The sequence below is a fragment of the Schistocerca piceifrons genome, chromosome 8, assembly GCF_021461385.2.
Source record: "Schistocerca piceifrons isolate TAMUIC-IGC-003096 chromosome 8, iqSchPice1.1, whole genome shotgun sequence".
NCBI lineage: Eukaryota > Metazoa > Arthropoda > Insecta > Orthoptera > Acrididae > Schistocerca > Schistocerca piceifrons.
In genome coordinates, this window is record NC_060145.1 from 44,323,700 (window position 1) to 44,341,183 (window position 17,484).

The following is a 17,484-nucleotide window of genomic DNA, read 5'->3' on the forward strand; positions in this document are numbered from 1 at the left end:
GTGCCCCAGGAATACCCTGGAAAAGAAGTACCCAGACAAGAATTGGCGACAGATATGGCGCGTTATACGGAACGTTTACCTCCCAACGTCGTTACGCTCAACATGATATGTGGTGGTAAATAGGAAGTTCGCAACGAATCAACGGCGGCACGCGATTCATTTAGCAGACACTTCACTATGTTTCGGCTGCGCAACAGTGGACATCGTTTAGCATGAATGGGACGGCTCCGGTGTGGCACTTGGCACAACAGATATTGGCGTTCCTGTTACGCTCCGCCCCTCACACAATTTCATCAGACACACTTTTTTCCCCCAAGAATCTTATTTTCCGGTCCAAAAAACCAATGCAGTGACATGGGTACGGGGAATGGTTGTGGGCTACGTCCATAACGAATCGGAATAGGACAAAATGGATTTTTGGCATTTTTCTCCTGGATGGACACACGAAGTTGCAACAGCATAAGAAATATAGGCAAGACTTCGCTAATAACTTGCGACTTACTTTTACCGACCCGTCGGCCAGATGGGGTGTGACGGGTGAGAGATGAGATAGACGAAGAAGCCGAGATAGACATCGATCACACTTACGGACTCTTAGTTAATTTCGAGAAGGCTCTCTTGCTCTATCGAACGTCTGGGCGTGCATGTTTCTTTTGTATTTGTACTATCCGCGATGTCTTCATGTCTTTCATTTGGACATTTTCAGTTTTATTCATTTCCATACTTAATTAATTTTCTAATTAGCCACTATTTCTCAACATTTGGACATTGTAGACACTATTTATGCGGTAGTACAACAAAATGTATGACAGCAAAGATTGTAAGTCTGACATTGAAATAAATAAATAAATAAATAAATAAAAGTGGTCAGCGCGACAGACTGTCAATCCTAAGGGCCCGGGTTCGATTCCCGGCTGGGTCGGAGATTTTCTCCGCTCAGGGACTGGGTGTTGTGTTGTCCTAATCATCATCATTTCATCCCCATCGACGCGCAAGTCGCCAAAGTGGCGTCAAATCGAAAGACTTGCGCCCGGCGAACGGTCTACCCGACGGGAGGCCCTGGTCACGCGACATTATTATTATATACTTATATGTCAGCAAGTGTTTAGTATTGCGTCGTTGTTTCGGATTTACTAACTCATACTTGGGACAATGAAATAGTAGAAGGCCTAGAAATAAACATCAAAGAAAGGAAACAGCTACGATTCCACCACAATACAAGGAAAGAGTCATAGGCTTATCTCCAAATAGAACAGCACTGGAAAATATCGCAGCAGGAAGAAATGGGTTGACGTAAGCTTCAGTTCATCGCACCATACCATAAAGATCGTGGTCAGCGAGAGTAATATTGAGGGGAGATGTGTGACGTCGAAACAGAAAACTGTACAGACAACAACTAATACAAACAATATCGATATTTCCCGTTTCCTGCAAGAAGTCGACATAAATCTCTGCTGAACCAAATATTGCATTTTGTGAATTTATACATTTCTAAATTAATTGCATAATACAAAATTATTAAGGCTTTCGTGGCCACTTGTTGACAAACTGCCTATTGGCTTCTGTCTCTGGTTCTTCGGCCACCCGTGCTGGCGAAACGTCAGTAAAATCATCAGATGAACGTCGGCCGAAGAACCAGAGACAGAAGTGAGTAGGCAGTTTGTTAACTGTATAATATTATAATGTGAACTGCATTTGTTAATGGCTGTACCGATTGCAATACAAATAAAACGGCAGACTATATAGACTGACAGAACAGTGAAGAATCGACATTCAAACGATCAGCGGTTTATTCAAGAGTTGTAGATTCGTACGTGCTGCAGTGTGGCACACAGTTGCCGATCAACGTTAAATAAATGGCAGAAGTTGAGCGCGCGAGACTGCCACATTCATTAAAATTCAGCTGTCCGAACTGAAATATACGAGGTGATTCTTATGGATGTTTACGCAAACACCGAAGCTGTGTAGATGCCGCTGAGAGAAATGTTTTAATATAAGATACATGGGGGCCGCAAATGTCGGGAAATATGTACCTCAAAGCCGGGCGTGGTGGCCGAGCGGTTCTAGGCGCTATAGTGTGGAACCGCGCGATCGCTACGGTCGCAGGTTGGAATCCTGCCTCGGGCATGGATGTGTGTGAAATCCTTAGGTTAGTTAGGTTTAAGCAGTTATAAGTTCTAGGGGACTGATGACCTTAACAGTTAAGTCCCATAGTGCTCAGAGCCATTTGAACCATTTTTGTACCTCCAAAGTGGATGACAAATGTAGAACATGTTACATATCAGATGAGGTAACTCAGCACATGTACAGAGGCTGAGTCCATCGGTGTGTCGCACGTGATCATCCCAACCCAAGTCAAGTCAAACATTCACGTCGGCCGGCTGCGGTGGTCTAGCGGTTCTAGGCGCTCAGTCCGGAACCGCGCGACTGCTACGGTCGCGTGTTGGAATCCTGCCTCGGGCATGGATGTGTGTGAAGTCCTTAGGTTAGTTAGGTTTAAGTAGTTATAAGTTCTAGGGGACTGATGACCTTAGCAGTTAAGTCCCATAGTGCTCAGAGCCATTTGAACCATTTTTTTTTTTATTTATCAGTCTCACGGTCTCCGTGGTTTACAACAAAAACGTACCGCATTGCGCCACAAGTAAATGAGTATAAGCTTCTGAACTGCGTGACTACCAGTAAATGACCTACATTTTCTGTACTAAACAAAGACTCTAAACGAAAATTTGGACAAAAGGAAATGAATAATAAGGACAGCTTTCGCTTTGTTACTGCGTCGACAATAATTTTGTAACTTCTGCGTTTGCGGTAGATCACATTAACAAAAAGTGTTCGAAATTTGTACCATGTGCTTTAGTGCAAGTGTTGCATCGCTCAGTCATCCCTTCCTCATACGAAACCAACCTCCATATTTTGGACCTCCGCTTCACATGCGGCGAGGTACGTCATCCGTTGACGTCAGATGTTCAACATCTGTCACCGACTTTGGGGATATTTGCCGAAATTTGCGACTCCCATGAGTCTATGTTATTTTTACTTGCCTCAGCGTCATCTACGTCGCTTCAGGGGTTTTTAAACGCTAATAAGAATCACGAAAGTTTCGTCAATCTTTTTAGATAAAATTTGATCTCTTATATATTATACGTGAGATGACTGCGAAGTAGAACAGTCTCATGTTTATGGTGGACACTGTTGAGTCCTAAAGCGTCGACTGCACGCCGACCAATGGAGTGCCGCGAAAGGGCGACAAAAAGGCGCTGATCCGCGCTGCAATGCAAAGAGCGGGCAGCGCGACACCTCCAGGAAGAGGTCCTGCGTCCTGCGAGTAGTAATCGTGTATAACAGTAACTGCATGTAGAAAGCACAGGAAGCCACCTCACATCGAGAAGTTAACTATTGTTTCTTCCGTTAACAGAAATAAAGTTTCCCGTTATTCTGAAAATGTCTTGTGCTGAGGATTTTGGATTCCTGTCACCAGCCATCGCAACTTCTCCCCTCTCTTGTTTGTGTCGATATTGACTTCGTAGTAGCCGACGCACCAGACACTGCATCTTCCTTTTTGATTAGTATAGATACCAATTAATGGACAAGATGTAACAAAAAGTTATACTTCTGCATTGCAGTACATATTCTTTTAGACCTCAATGAGGTAGAATGCAATTAGCCAGTCATATGTCACTGATCGTCTGTGAACATCTATCGGCTGTGCAAACCCTGCTGAGGAAAATTCTTGCATCATCCAAACTGATCACCGGTGACAGGAGGGAAGGTATGGGTTCAAAATGGTTCAAATGGCTCTGAGCACTATGGGACTTAACATCTCAGGTCATCAGTCCCCTAGAACTTAGAACTACTTAAACCTAACTAACCTAAGGAAATCACACACATCCATGCCCGAGGCAGGATTCGAACCTGCGACCGCAGCGGTCGCGCAGTTCCAGACTGAAGCGCCTAGAACCGCTCGGCCACCACCGGCCGGCCGAAGGAATGGGAGTCGACCTTTAAGCAAGGGAGCAATTGTTTGTAATACAAATGGATGAGACCACCCAATAATGTGCGATGCAAATTCCTCTCCAGTTATTTTCCTGCTCTCGAACTCTTACTTTGTTACAAATGGAGAACAAAAATGATGGCGCTTTATTATCGTAAAGGTGCTAGGGAAGGGTGGTTTACCATTGTCGCTCTCTGACCTTGCACGTCTGTATCTGTTTCGTATCATAAATTGTGACTTGTACTGCTGTAGTTTTGTTGTTATGAAAGAATGTAGAAAAAACGGAAGAGAGATTTTTGAACCCGGTGCTCATCCGATAGACAGGTCACCATCAGCAGTACCATATGCCCACCCTTCACGATGTGCTGCAGAGGGGTTCTACATTTAACCCACGACCTTGTTGCAAAGTCTGGTGATCAAAATTTTTACACCACCAACCCTTTCGTTTCAACGGCTACAGAAAAAATTTTCACCGTCAAAAACAGAAGTGGTAGGTCTAATGTTACTGGAATACGACCTTAGCTTTTGAGGCAGGTCTGGGGAGGTACGTGTAATTCAGTTTCGTGTCGATGTGTGTTGTGCTGTTTCTACCAGCATCTATCGTTACTTATGACTTTGCGGTCCTTGATATTATACATACAATATTGTACGACGGCATGGTCAAAAGTAGTACTTCTTAATTTTTTTATGAGAAATCTCTAAATGAGTTTTAAATAAAATAACCCTTATTAACATTCTACATCTTTATTCTGCTTGTCTACATATTTATTTCTAAACGTAGTCACCCTGGCGACAAACACTTCTCCCAATATGAGACCAGTTTTTTGATACCGTCAAATATAGGATGTTTGACTTGTTGACGGAGGCACAACTTCACATCTACTTGCATCGCTTCATAACTGTCAAAGTGAAATCCTCGACGGTATTCTTTAAATCGGCTGGGGTCAAGTCGCGACATTATGGAGGATGGTCAGTGACAGTACTTGCCCGTGATTGTCCTTCAGACTACTAGCATTGCACTCAGAGTAATATTTGAACAGTTTTCGTTGTTGCTGCTATGCCGATGGCACCGGACAATATACAGGGTGGTCCATTGATCGTGACCGGCCCAAATATCTCAAGAAATAAGCGTCAAACAAAAAAACTACAAAGAACGAAACTTGTCTAGCTTGAAGGGAGAAACCAGATGGCGCTATGGTTGGCCCGCTTGATGGCGCTGCCGGAGATCAATTGGATATCAACTGCCGTTTTTTTTAAATAGGAACCCCGATTTTTTATTACATATTCGTGTAGTACGTAAAGAAACATGAATGTTTTAGTTGGACCAATTTTTCGCTTTGTGATAGATGACGCTGTAATAGTCACAAACGTACGGCTCACTATTTTAGACGAACAGTTGGTAACAGGTAGGTTTTTTAAATTAAAATACAGAACGTAGGTACGTTTGAACATTTTATTTAGGTTGTTCCAATGTGATACATGTACCTTTGTGAACTTATCATTTCTGAGAACGCATGCTGTTACAGCGTGATTATCTGTAAATACCACATTAATGCAATAAATGCTCACAATGATGTCCGTCAACCTCAATGCATTTGGCAATGCGTGTAACGACATCCCTCTCAACAGCGAGTAGTTCGCCTTCCGTAATGTTCGCACATGCATTGAGAATGCGCTGACGCATGTTGTCAGGCGTTGTCGGTGGATCACGATAACAAATATCCTTCAACTTTCCCCACAGAAAGAAACCCGGGGACGTCAGATCTGGTTAACGTGCGGGCTATGGTATGGTGCTTCGACTACCAATCCACCTGTCATGAAATATGCTACTCAACACCGCTTCAACCGCACGCGAGCTATGTGCCGGACATCCATCATATTGGAAGTGCATTGCCATTCTGTCATGCAGTGAAACATCTTGTAGTAACATCGATAGAACATTACGTAGGAAATCAACAATGCACCATTTAGATTGCCATCGATAAAATGGGGGCCAATTATCTTTCCTCCCATAATGCCGCACCAGACATTAACCCGCCCAGGTCGCTTATGTTCCACTTGTCGCAGCCATTGGGGTTTTTCCCTTGCCCAATAGTGCATATTATGACGGTTTATGTTACCGCTGTTGCTGAATGACGCTTCGTAGCTAAATAGAACGTGTGCAAAAAATCTGTCATCTTCCCATAATTTCTTTTGTGCCCAGTGGCAGGTTCAAATGGTTCAAATGGCTCTGAGCACTATGGGACTTAACATCTATGGTCATCAGTCCCCTAGAACTTAGAACTACTTAAACCTAACTAACCTAAGGACAGCACACAACACCCAGTCATCACGAGGCAGAGAAAATCCCTGACCCCGCCGGGAATCGAACCCGGGAACCCGGGCGCGGGAAGCGAGAACGCTACCGCACGACCACGAGCTGCGGACCCAGTGCCAGGACTGTATACGACGTTCAAAGTCGTCGCCATGCAATTCCTGGTGCACAGAAATATGGTACGGGTGTAATCGATGTTGATGTAGTATTCTCAACACCAATGAGATTCCCGATTCTCGCGCAATTTGTCTGCTACTGATGTGCGGATTAGCCGTGACAGCAGCTAAAACACCTACTTGGGCATCGTAATTTGTTGCAGGTCGTGGTTGAGGTTTCACATGTGGCTGCTCACTTCCTGTTTCCTTAAATAATGTAACTATGTGGTGAACCGTCCGGACACTTGGATGATGTCGTCCAGGACACCGAGCAGCATACATAGCACACGCCCGTTGGGCATTTTGATCACAATAGCCATACATCAACACGATATCGACCTTTTCCACAATTGGTAAACGTTCCATTCTTTTTATTTATTGTAATTTTAATCACCTCATACAGGCGTGCTGAGAGAAGCGTATTACGCTGCTCTTCAGCCTTAAGTGGTACAATAATATGACATATAGGTGACACAGACAATAAAAACGGCGGGCAAAAAATATAGATACAAAAAACAATAAACATGAAGCCGTTCAAGCTGGACGAGAAAAAACACTAACACTTGTTGACACGGCGCACATAACACGGATGACTGCGATGGCACACGTGAACAGTGGAGGCGTGACGGCGAAAGAACACTAAACACAAAACGATGGCACACACACGAGACACTGATGGCGATGACCTCCGGCGCACGAAAGTCCACTGAGCGTGTACGAGTCTGGGGACCTGCCAAGAGATGAGGAGGGGGTGGGGGGGGTGGGAGAGGGAGAGGGGAGAGGGGAGAGCAGAGGTGGCATGGGCAGGAGAGATAGGGGGAAGGGAGGAAGGGGGAGGGGAAGCCCGGGGGAAGAGGGGTGGAGGAAGGGGGTGGGGGGAAAAGGAAAGAGAAGGGAGGGGAAGGGAGGGAGGGTGCCTAAAGGAAAGGACACAGGAAGTGGGGGGGGGGGAGGATCAAAGTTGATAGGAGGGGTAGAGGACATCATCAGGGAGGGGGAGCTGGCGGAAGCCAATTTGGGAGAGGGTAAGGAGGGTGGAGACATGGAGACCGGGTGGGACGTGGGAATACAGGCGCAGCAGCGGGCAGGGGCGGGAGAGGATGGGCGAGACAAGCGGGTGAGGAGGATCGAGTTTGCGGGAGGTGTACAGGATCCGTATCCTTTAAAGGACAAGGAAGAGGTGGGGGAACGGAATGAGATCGTACAGGATCCACGTGGGGGAGGGGAGACAGATGCGATAGGCGAGGCGGAGAGCATGGCATTCAAGGATTTGAAGGGATTTATAAAATGTAGTGGGGGCGGAGATCCAGGCCAGATAGACGTAACAAAGGATAGGGCGGATGAGGGATTTATAGGTGTGGAGTATGGTGGAGGGGTCCAGACCCCACGTACGGCCAGAAAGGAGTTTGAGAAGATGGAGTCGGGAGCATGCCTTGGCTTGGATTGTCCAGAGATGGGGGGTCCAGGAGAGTCGACGGTCGAGGGTGACGCCAAGGTACTTAAGGGTGGGGGTGAGGGCGATAGGACGGCCATAGATGGTGAGATAGAAATCAAGGAGGCGGAAGGAAGGGGTGGTTTTGCTTACAATGATCGCCTGGGTTTTGGAGGGATTGACCTTGAGCAACCACTGGTTGCACCAAGCAGTGAACCGGTCAAGATGGGATTGGAGGAGGTGTTGGGTGCGCTGCAGGGTGGGGGCAAGGGCAAGGAAGGCGGTGTCATCGGCAAACTGGAGAAGGTGGACGGGGGGCGACGGCGGCGGCATGTCCGCCGCATATAAAAGGTACAGAAGGGGAGAGAGGACGGAGCCTTGGAGAACACCGTGTAAGTAGGCTGTTTAGGTTTTTTTATTGGTAACGCCACCTCTGTATGAAAATCATTGGCTGTGCTGTGTGCAGTCTGTGGCTGCTTTGCATTGTTGTAATACTCGCCATTGTAGTGTTAGGCAGCTGGATGTGAACAGCGCGTAGCGGTGCGCAGTTGGAGGTGAGCCGCCAGCAGTGGTGGATGTGGGGAGAGAGATGGCGGAGTTTTGTAATTTGTCATGAACTGATATATATATTATGACTATTAAGGTAAATACATTGTTTGTTCTCTATTAATATCTTTCATTTGCTAACTATCCCTATCAGTAGTTAGTGCCTTCCGTAGTTTGAATCTTTTATTTAGCTGGCAGTAGTGGCGCTCGCTGTATTTCAGTAGCTTGAGCAGCGAAGATTTTTGTGAGGTAAGTGATTTGTGAAAGGTATAGTTTAATGTTAGTCAGGGCCATTCTTTTGTAGGGAATTTTGAAAGTCAGATTGCGTTGCGCTAACAAAATATTGTGTGTTAGTTTAAGCACAGTCATGTATAATTGTTCAAAGGGGACGTTTCAACCGGCGTAGGGAAAAAAGGTGTAGGAATTCGTGTTATGGATGGTGGCGTAGGAAGGACGGTGGGAGAGAAAGAAGCCGATCAGATGGACGTAGTTAATGGGAAGGGCGAAGGTTTGGAACTTTAAGAGGAGACCGGAATGCCATATGCGGTCATAAGCACGTTCGAGGTCCAGGGAGAGGAAGATTGCGGAGCGACGGGAATTAAGCTGTTCGGAAAGGAGATGAGTGAGGTGAAGGAGAAGGTCGTCGGAAAAGAAAGACGGCCGAAAGCCACACTGGGTAACGGGAAGGAGGCGGTGCTAGCGGAGTTGCTGGTAGATGCGGAGGGTGAGGATAGATTCCAGGACCTTGCTGAAGACCGAGGTAAGGCTGATGGGACGGTAGGAGGAGACAGCGGACGGCGGTTTACCAGGTTTAAGGAACATCAGGATACGGGAGGTTTTCCACAGGTCGGGTTAGTAACCGGTGGACAGGACTACATTGTAGAGCCTGGCCAGGGTGGAGAGGAAAGAGACAGGAGCTTCACGAAGGTGGCGGTAGGTGACACGATCGTGACCAGGAGCGGTGTTGCATTTCGTGCGGAGTGTAGCAATGAGATCCTGTGTAGTGATAGGGGACGGTCCATTGTAACACGGGTAATGTATCACGAAGCAAATACCATTGGCATTCGCGGAATGTTACGTGATACCACGTACATATATGTTTGTGATTATTACAGCGCCATCTATCACAAAGCGAAAAAAGTGGTCCAACTAAAACATTCATATTTCTTTACGTACTACACGAATATGTAATAAAAATGGGGGTTCCTATTTAAAGAAAAACGCAGTTGATATCCGTTTGACCTATGGCAGCGCCATCTAGCGTGCCAACCATAGCGCCATCTGGTTTCCCCCTTCAAGCTAGACGAGTTTCGTTCTTTGCAGTTTTTTCGTTTGATGCTTATTTCGTGAGATATTTGGCCCAGTCACTATCAATGGACCACCCTGTATAAGCGGCGATGAAAAATTTTCTGTTCGAAGGCCACACTAACCCCTTGCCTACATGTTGGTACTTGTATATCCGCATCGGAATCGAACTGTGTTGTATACAAGCTGCAACAACACCATCAAACGGAAACTTTTCGATCGCCCCTGATAAACTGCCGGAAAAAGTCACACTTATAGAGGTTTCCAATGCACTTCAGATTCGTTGCTGCAACAGTACATGTGGAGTAGATTAAACGATTACATTTACGCATCAATAGCGCAAGCGGCGGTTGTGAGGCACCAGGTAGCAGGAACCCATCATGAAACACACATTAGTGCGTGTTGTAGGCTCCATGGATGGCAACACAGGCGCTTACTCTGACATCCAGTCGATCGTACAGATGGCGAATACTGTCCTCGGATACGTTATGCCACGCCTGCTCCATGTGTTCATGTACATTTGTAAGATTTGTTGGCTGGCGAGTCGCACGAATCACTTCTCGTCCCGTCATATGGCACACGTGCTCGATTGGAGAAAAGACCGGAGATCATGCTGGGCACGGCAGTTGCTGCATGTCTAGCAGAGCAGTGTGAGGGCGAGCATTATTCTGTTGGAACAACACATCATCCTCCTATTGCGAGAACGGAAAAAGAACAGGTCCAACAGCATTCTGCACGCAGTGAGAGCTGGTTGGCGTCCGATCCGGAAACATCAAAGTTGAACGAGAGTTGTAGATTATTGCTCCTCAGACAGTAAGGCCTCGGATGGGGCCAGAGTGTGCTGAACAAACGCATTCCACGAGACAGCGCTCATTGGACTTACACACTACGTGCAAACGACCATCATCAGCGTGTAGGCAGAATCTTCTAGCATTGCTCAAGACCACGGCGCGCTATTCCCTCTTCCAAGTGATTTTCTGACGTCACCAGTCGAGCCGTGCTCGTCAATGCTGTGGCATGTGCGGAAGACGGGCAAGAGTTGTGCGTGCCCGTAGTCGCACTGCTAATAACTGGTTTGCAACAATTCGTGTTAACACGTTGTCTCTGTACGATCTGCCACTGCTGTCCTTACATTACGACTATCCTGGAGGGAGTCTGTGCTGCGTGGTCGTCCAGAAGCTCGTCTACGGTTGTGAGAATGTTCACCTGACCACCGATATCAGCATCGTTGCACAACTGACGCAGCTCGTTCAAGTTGTGGCGCCACTCAGAAAGCCGCCGGCCGCGGTGGCCTAGCGGTTCTAGGCGCTCAGTCCGGAACCGCGCGACTGCTACGGTCGCAGGTTCGAATCCTGTCTCGGGCATGGATGTGTGTGATGTCCTTAGGTTAGTTAGGTTTAAGTAGTTCTAAGTTCTAGGGGACTGATGACCACAGATGTTAAGTCATAAAATAAAAACTCAGAAAGCCACAATTTGACCCCTTTCAAACTCGGTCACTCGGCTATAGGAAGCACGAATGCGTGTCCGTGTCATCGTTGCCTGCCTGCTTCACACGACGCTGAGCCTTTTGGATGTAAACATGCCCTATTAAAGAGCAGTGATAGCGCTCTGGTAGTTATACCATTGGGCTATCTGTTGGCGGACGACGTTGAAACCATTGCCGGTACATCTGCTATCCCCCAGGTGGCATATGTCACCATCGGACCCAAATCGACGTCGTATTTTCTGCGTACTATTTTTTTCCCGGGAGTGAAACTAACCGTTATCATCTTTCATCATTCTTGTGCCACTTTAAATACGTGTCTTCAGGTAACAAGTATACCACGTGTTCTGTAAGTCTTGTTCTCAGTCTGATGATAGTTACACTTTCTTCAGATCTCGATGAAATGGATGTGACCTACAAATGTAAACTGTTGTAAGGAAAACCACGTAGAAAATCATTCGTGAGATGTGAGAGGGAAGCTGAAAAATGTTCATCTTCAACGAACCTGGAGAGAGACTCACTTTATTTAATTTCCCATCTTTTAACAGTCTGCGTCCGTAGCGGAGTGATTAACTGTCTGACAGTCTAGCGTAGGGTGACCAGACGTCCGGATTAATCCGGACATGTCCTCCTTTTTAGCTCTTTCTCCGGGGTCGTCGATTTTATCGTTGATCGACCTATAAGGGAACACAAATATAGATTATTTAAAATTTTCGTTTCGTATCTTCGCTTTGTATTGGCTTGGCTTCCTGTAGTGCACGTGTGATTTGTGAGTGTAATTTTTAACCGAGTGAGTTACGTAAAATATTTGGCTATGCCTAAACGAAAGTGTACATTTTCTGATGTCCTTTCCTGCAAAGATCCTACTTTAAGAAAGGGAGAAATGAATTTGAAGCGGAATGTAAGATATGTGAAGCTGGAACGTACGTCTCAGTGGCAAATAAAGCTAAGAAATAACTAGACTTATTAACTGTCACGGTTTTATTTCATTGTTTCATAGTCATTAAATTTATTTGTACTCGGGAGGTTAAAGTGCAGTTTACATGTCGTCAGCTGCTGCTTGAATTGTAGATGTTTGTAGCGGTGGGTCGAATGAAGGGAGGTGAATAGTCTTATGTTTTTCGCTTTGTAAGAAATTTCGTGTCGTTGACTTGACAAAACAATTGACGCCACACTGTCACCTCAATCGATGTTTTTAATATTTTTATATTGCTCAGTTAACTACCACCTGACCATCAGTAACAATTAACTACTAGTTTTACCAGTAATTCCCGGCAGTCACGTGACTTGTCCAAAGCTGACGGGTGGTATACTCATCTGCAGTTGACCCGTTTGATGTGTCCTCTTTCTTCTTCCTTTGTCGTCCTTTTTGAAGCTGTTTGTCCTCCTATTTAAACAATTGCATCTGGTCACCCTAGTCAAGCGGAGGATGCAGGTTCTATTCCAGATTATGCTAACGATTGTTTCTAGTTTGGAGGATGGTACGGGGTGCACTCAGCCTCGTGGAGCTGTTTGACGAGCTACCTGAAGCGACTCAAAGATCCAGAAATTTGAGGGGGAGCTGTATGTATTTGTTGACCACGTGTGTCTCCATATGGCACTCAATGACGCCTATGGCAGATGATGACGCGGCGGACGGTCGGCAGTCTACGGCGCCTAGTCTTATAATTGCTCTTTCTTACAATCAACATCCACCATTACGCAAGGAAAAGGTGCTCTGACGAATTTCACGCTCTGCTTCATGATCGCCGCCGGGAATCCCGGATCTTTTTAGGTGTTCAGCCGGGCGGCGTCAAGGCATCCCGAGATGCACGGTGCAGATGTTGCGTCTCTTGCTTATGACGTAAGACTTGCAGCAATAAAATTAATGGCTAAACAATAACGCAGGGAAGGGGGTGGGAATGGCCAGAGCCGAGACTCGGCTCGAGAAAGTTCTGTCGGCAGACAAAGCAGATCTCCGAGAAGGCTTTCTTTGCAGTGGTGTGAGCGTCACGATGAACCAGGTGCAATCCTTACCCAGGTGTCGGCAGTTGCCTTAGGCCGCCCTGGCCGCTTGGAGAGGCAGAAGAGAAATCCGTCGCTAGGCCGAGAGACGCACCTGGGCCCTTGAGAGGCAACGACTGATTGAAATGAATTGAATTGAAAGCAATGGTTTATCTGTATGATGTATATTCCAAAAAGATTCAACCGATTTCTCAACACTATACTGTCTACTTACATATTATGGCAAGAAAGGAGGAATGAATTGATTGTTGGTGTTAATAACATCATCCTCCTTTACCTCCTCTGCATTGCTGCAGATGACGTGTCACTGAGTACATTTGTTGTGTGCATGCAGTACACGCGAGGCGCCTAGTTGTTTCCACTGCACTGTGTGGAATACGAAGGTTCTGTTACAGTTCACTAACCTGCTGTCTTCAAGTTGATGGCCCCAGCGCAGAAAACAGCACGCAGGTCGTAGGTCGTAGGTTCTGTATCTTGAGGCAGAAACTGACTCTTAGCGAGCTTCTGTTCTGAAATAATGTGTCACTTCTTTGGGATGCCACTAGCGTATTTTAATATAGCCACACGAGAAGACTACATGATCTTAATACAAAACCTTCTGATGCAGAAAAGTACATGATCAAACACAATGTTTACGAAAATGTATCTTTACAATATCTGTGGCACGTGTCTGTGCCTCATGACTACCGGAGTGAATCTTTTAATACTGAATACTGGCAAACACATCCTGCCACAGACAACATGACTGTACATCTCGACTGCCTAATCCAGAGTGACGAACTGGTACTTAAATAAAAATTGGAAACACATCCTACGACAGAATGACGAACAGCCCGAAACACTTCGCGCGCCTTACCAGAAAAAGCGTGACCCGAACGCTTCCGAAGTGCTTCGTCTGCATTTCGTCTGTCTTTTGTTTTTGCTTTAAATTGTTTTTAATAATTTTAAAATGACTGATTGATAGTCAGCTGTTGAGAGATATTTATATTAAAAAGTGCAGTCATTCCAATGAGTAGTTTAACTAATAATAATAACTATACTTTAACGTTTTGGCGCCCTTGCTCCGAACACAGCAGCCAATCACAAAGCAGTAGCATTATGCAGGCAGTCTTTCTCACGGGAATCGTACCGAATCTAACATCTGTCACAGGTACCTCACCACATTTTGTCATCTGTATACTTCTTGCAGCTCCACTGCTCTGGGAACAGCTTCTTGGAGCCTAATTTGATGGCTGACTAAACCTGAAATATTACAATATGTGACATTTAGATCGAGAGCTCCACAGCAATTTTATTTCAATATCTCACTTTTATTAGGTTGGTGCATAAATTCGTAGAGTTTTTGCTTTGCATGTTGTAATTCCGGTTGCTGTGGGTTTATTTATCGATTGTCTGTTTTTATTTGTAGTTCACTGTTGCTATTTTAGTTTACATTTTGTGATGTTGTCATTTGGAGATAGTGAGTGGGGCTGAGGGCGCTAGAAAATGGAATGCCAAGTGGAGAAATCGAAACATTTCCGACATACACTACTGGCCATTAAAATTGCTACACCACGAGGATGACGTGCCACAGACGCGAAATTTAACCGACAGGAAGAAGATGCTCTGATATGCAAATGGTTAGCTTTCCAGAGCATTCACACAAGGTTGGCGCCGGTGGCGACACCTACAGCGTGCTGACATGAAGAAAGCTTCCAACCGATTTCTCATACGGAAACAGCAGTTGACCTGGCGTTGCCTGGCGAAACGTTGTTGTGATGCCTCGTGTAAGGAGGAGAAATGCGTACCATCACGTTTCCGACTTTGGTACAGGTCGGATTGTAGCCTATCGCGATTGCGGTTTATCGTATCGTGACCTTGCTGCTCGCGTTGGTTACACATCTCGGTCACCTCTTGTTCGTATTGACGGCACTTTGAACAGTGGGCGTCACATTTCAGATGTGTTACGACCCGTGGCTCTACCCTTAATTCGATCCTTGCGAAACCCTACATTTGAGCAGGATAATGCACGACCGCATGTTGCAGGTCCTGTACGGGCCTTTCTGGATACAGAAAACGTTCGACTGCCTTCCTGGCCAGCACATTCTCCAGATCTCTCACCAATTGAAAACGTCTGGTCAATGGTGGCAGAGAAACTGGCTCGTCACAACATGCCATTCACTACTCTTGATGAACTGTGGTGTCGTGTTGAAGCTTCATGGGCAGCTGTACCTGTACACGCCATCCAAGCTCTGTTTGACTCAATGCCCAGGCGTATGAAGGCCGTTATTACGGCCAGAGGTGGTTGTTCTGGGTACTGATTTCTCAGGATCTATGCACCCAAATTGCGTGAAAATGTAATCACATGTCAGTTCTAGTATAATACTTGTCCAATGAATACCCGTTTATCATCTGCATTTCTTCTTGGTGTAGAATTTTAATGGCCAGTAGTGTATTATTTCCTTTGGGTTCAGTAGAGGGGCGACGACAGCCAGAAACATTTCCGCCGTGTGTGGAGATAATGCAGTTGGACAGAGCGCGGCAAGAAAATTATTTTCTCACGTTAAGGAGGAACGTTTTGACATTAGTGACCCTCCACGTTGAGTAAGACCTTCGTGGTTTGGTGAAGATCATTTAAACGCATTAATCCACAATGATGCACGTCATTGTATTCGAGAACTGGCAAATGTGATAATAGTGGTCATTCGACTATCGTGCGACATTTGCATGCAATGAGGTGGGTTCAAAAATCGGGTGTATGGGTAAACGGTTGCTCAGAAATGGCTCTGAGCACTATGGGACTTAACATCTGAGGTCATGAGTCACCTAGACTTAGAACTACTTAAACCTAACTAACCTAAGGACGTCACACACACATCCATGCGAGGCAGGATTCGAACCTGCGACCGTAGCAGCAGCTCGGTTCCGGACTAACCGGTGGCCATATGGGCATCTCTGCTTGCTCATCATCAATACGCACGTGAACAACAGCGTCCTTTCCCATACTGTACCATTACTGGTGACGAGAAATGGTTTCTTAATGCTGACATTAGAAAAAGAAGGGCACGGTAGAGACCAAACATAGCAGTATCCCCCACTACAAAAATCTGCGCACATTGACAAAAGATAATGTTCTGCATCTGGTGGAACAGTGACGGAATGGTATGCTACGAATTTCTTCCCCGAGGTGTCACCATCATTGCTGACTTTTATTGTCAACAGCTGAGACATCTTGCGGACGCAGTCCAAGAACAACGACCAGGAAGACTGCGTGAAGTGAAGATACTCCACGATAGCGCTCGCCCGCATTCTGCTAGACTGACAAGAAACACTATATTGGAGTTGGGTTAGGAAGTCATTCCGTACCCACCTTATTCACCTGATCTGCGCCCTCAGATTTTCACCTTTTCATCTCTCTAACGAACAGCCTACGAGGAAATTCTTTTCCGGATGAAAATGCGCCCATAAAATGGCCCGACTCGTTCTTCGCCTCAAAAGCACGTGATTTCTACAGTCGCGGAATCGCGAACTTGCCCCACTGTTGGCAGACGGTCGTAAATAGTGAAGGAGAATATGTTACTGATGACTAAAATCTCTGTTGTGTGTAACTGTTGTGCTTGTCAAAACGCTCTGAATTTATGTACCAAACTAATATACGAGTTTTTACCTGATTCTCCTAATTTATCTAAGCTGAGCATGCTTGTGCGCCCTGTACTGATGTAGTTTATCTCGCTGTTATAAGCGTGACACGGAAGTACGAAAGGCATGTTTGTCGGTTGTGAGTATTATTTTGACACCATATTGTAACAAGCTTAACAGGTACGTCTCTCGCAGTGTAATGCACTTTTTTACTTCATATTGTATAGTAACCATATGCTTTGCGTCTTTTCTGTTATTTAGTTCTGATGACAGCTGCTTTAGCATTTGAAACCGGTTAAAATTGTTATTAATTTCTGCGAACATGACAGTTTCAATAAATACATATCTGTTAATCCTACCTCAAGGAGATACTCGACTTTCACTGTCATTAGATCTAAACTCTGAACGACCAGCAATACTCTTTGAATGTTTGTCGATTGATATCTTTGTCGATTGATATCTTTGTCGATTGATATCCACTGTATCTACATCTGAATGACTACTCTGGCAGACCACAACTAAGTGCCTGGCATAGGCTTCATCGAAAAACCTTCGGGCTCCCCTATTTCTCTACCGTTACACTCTCGAACGGCGCTCTGGAAGAATGAGCACTTAAATCTTTCTCTGCGAGCCCTG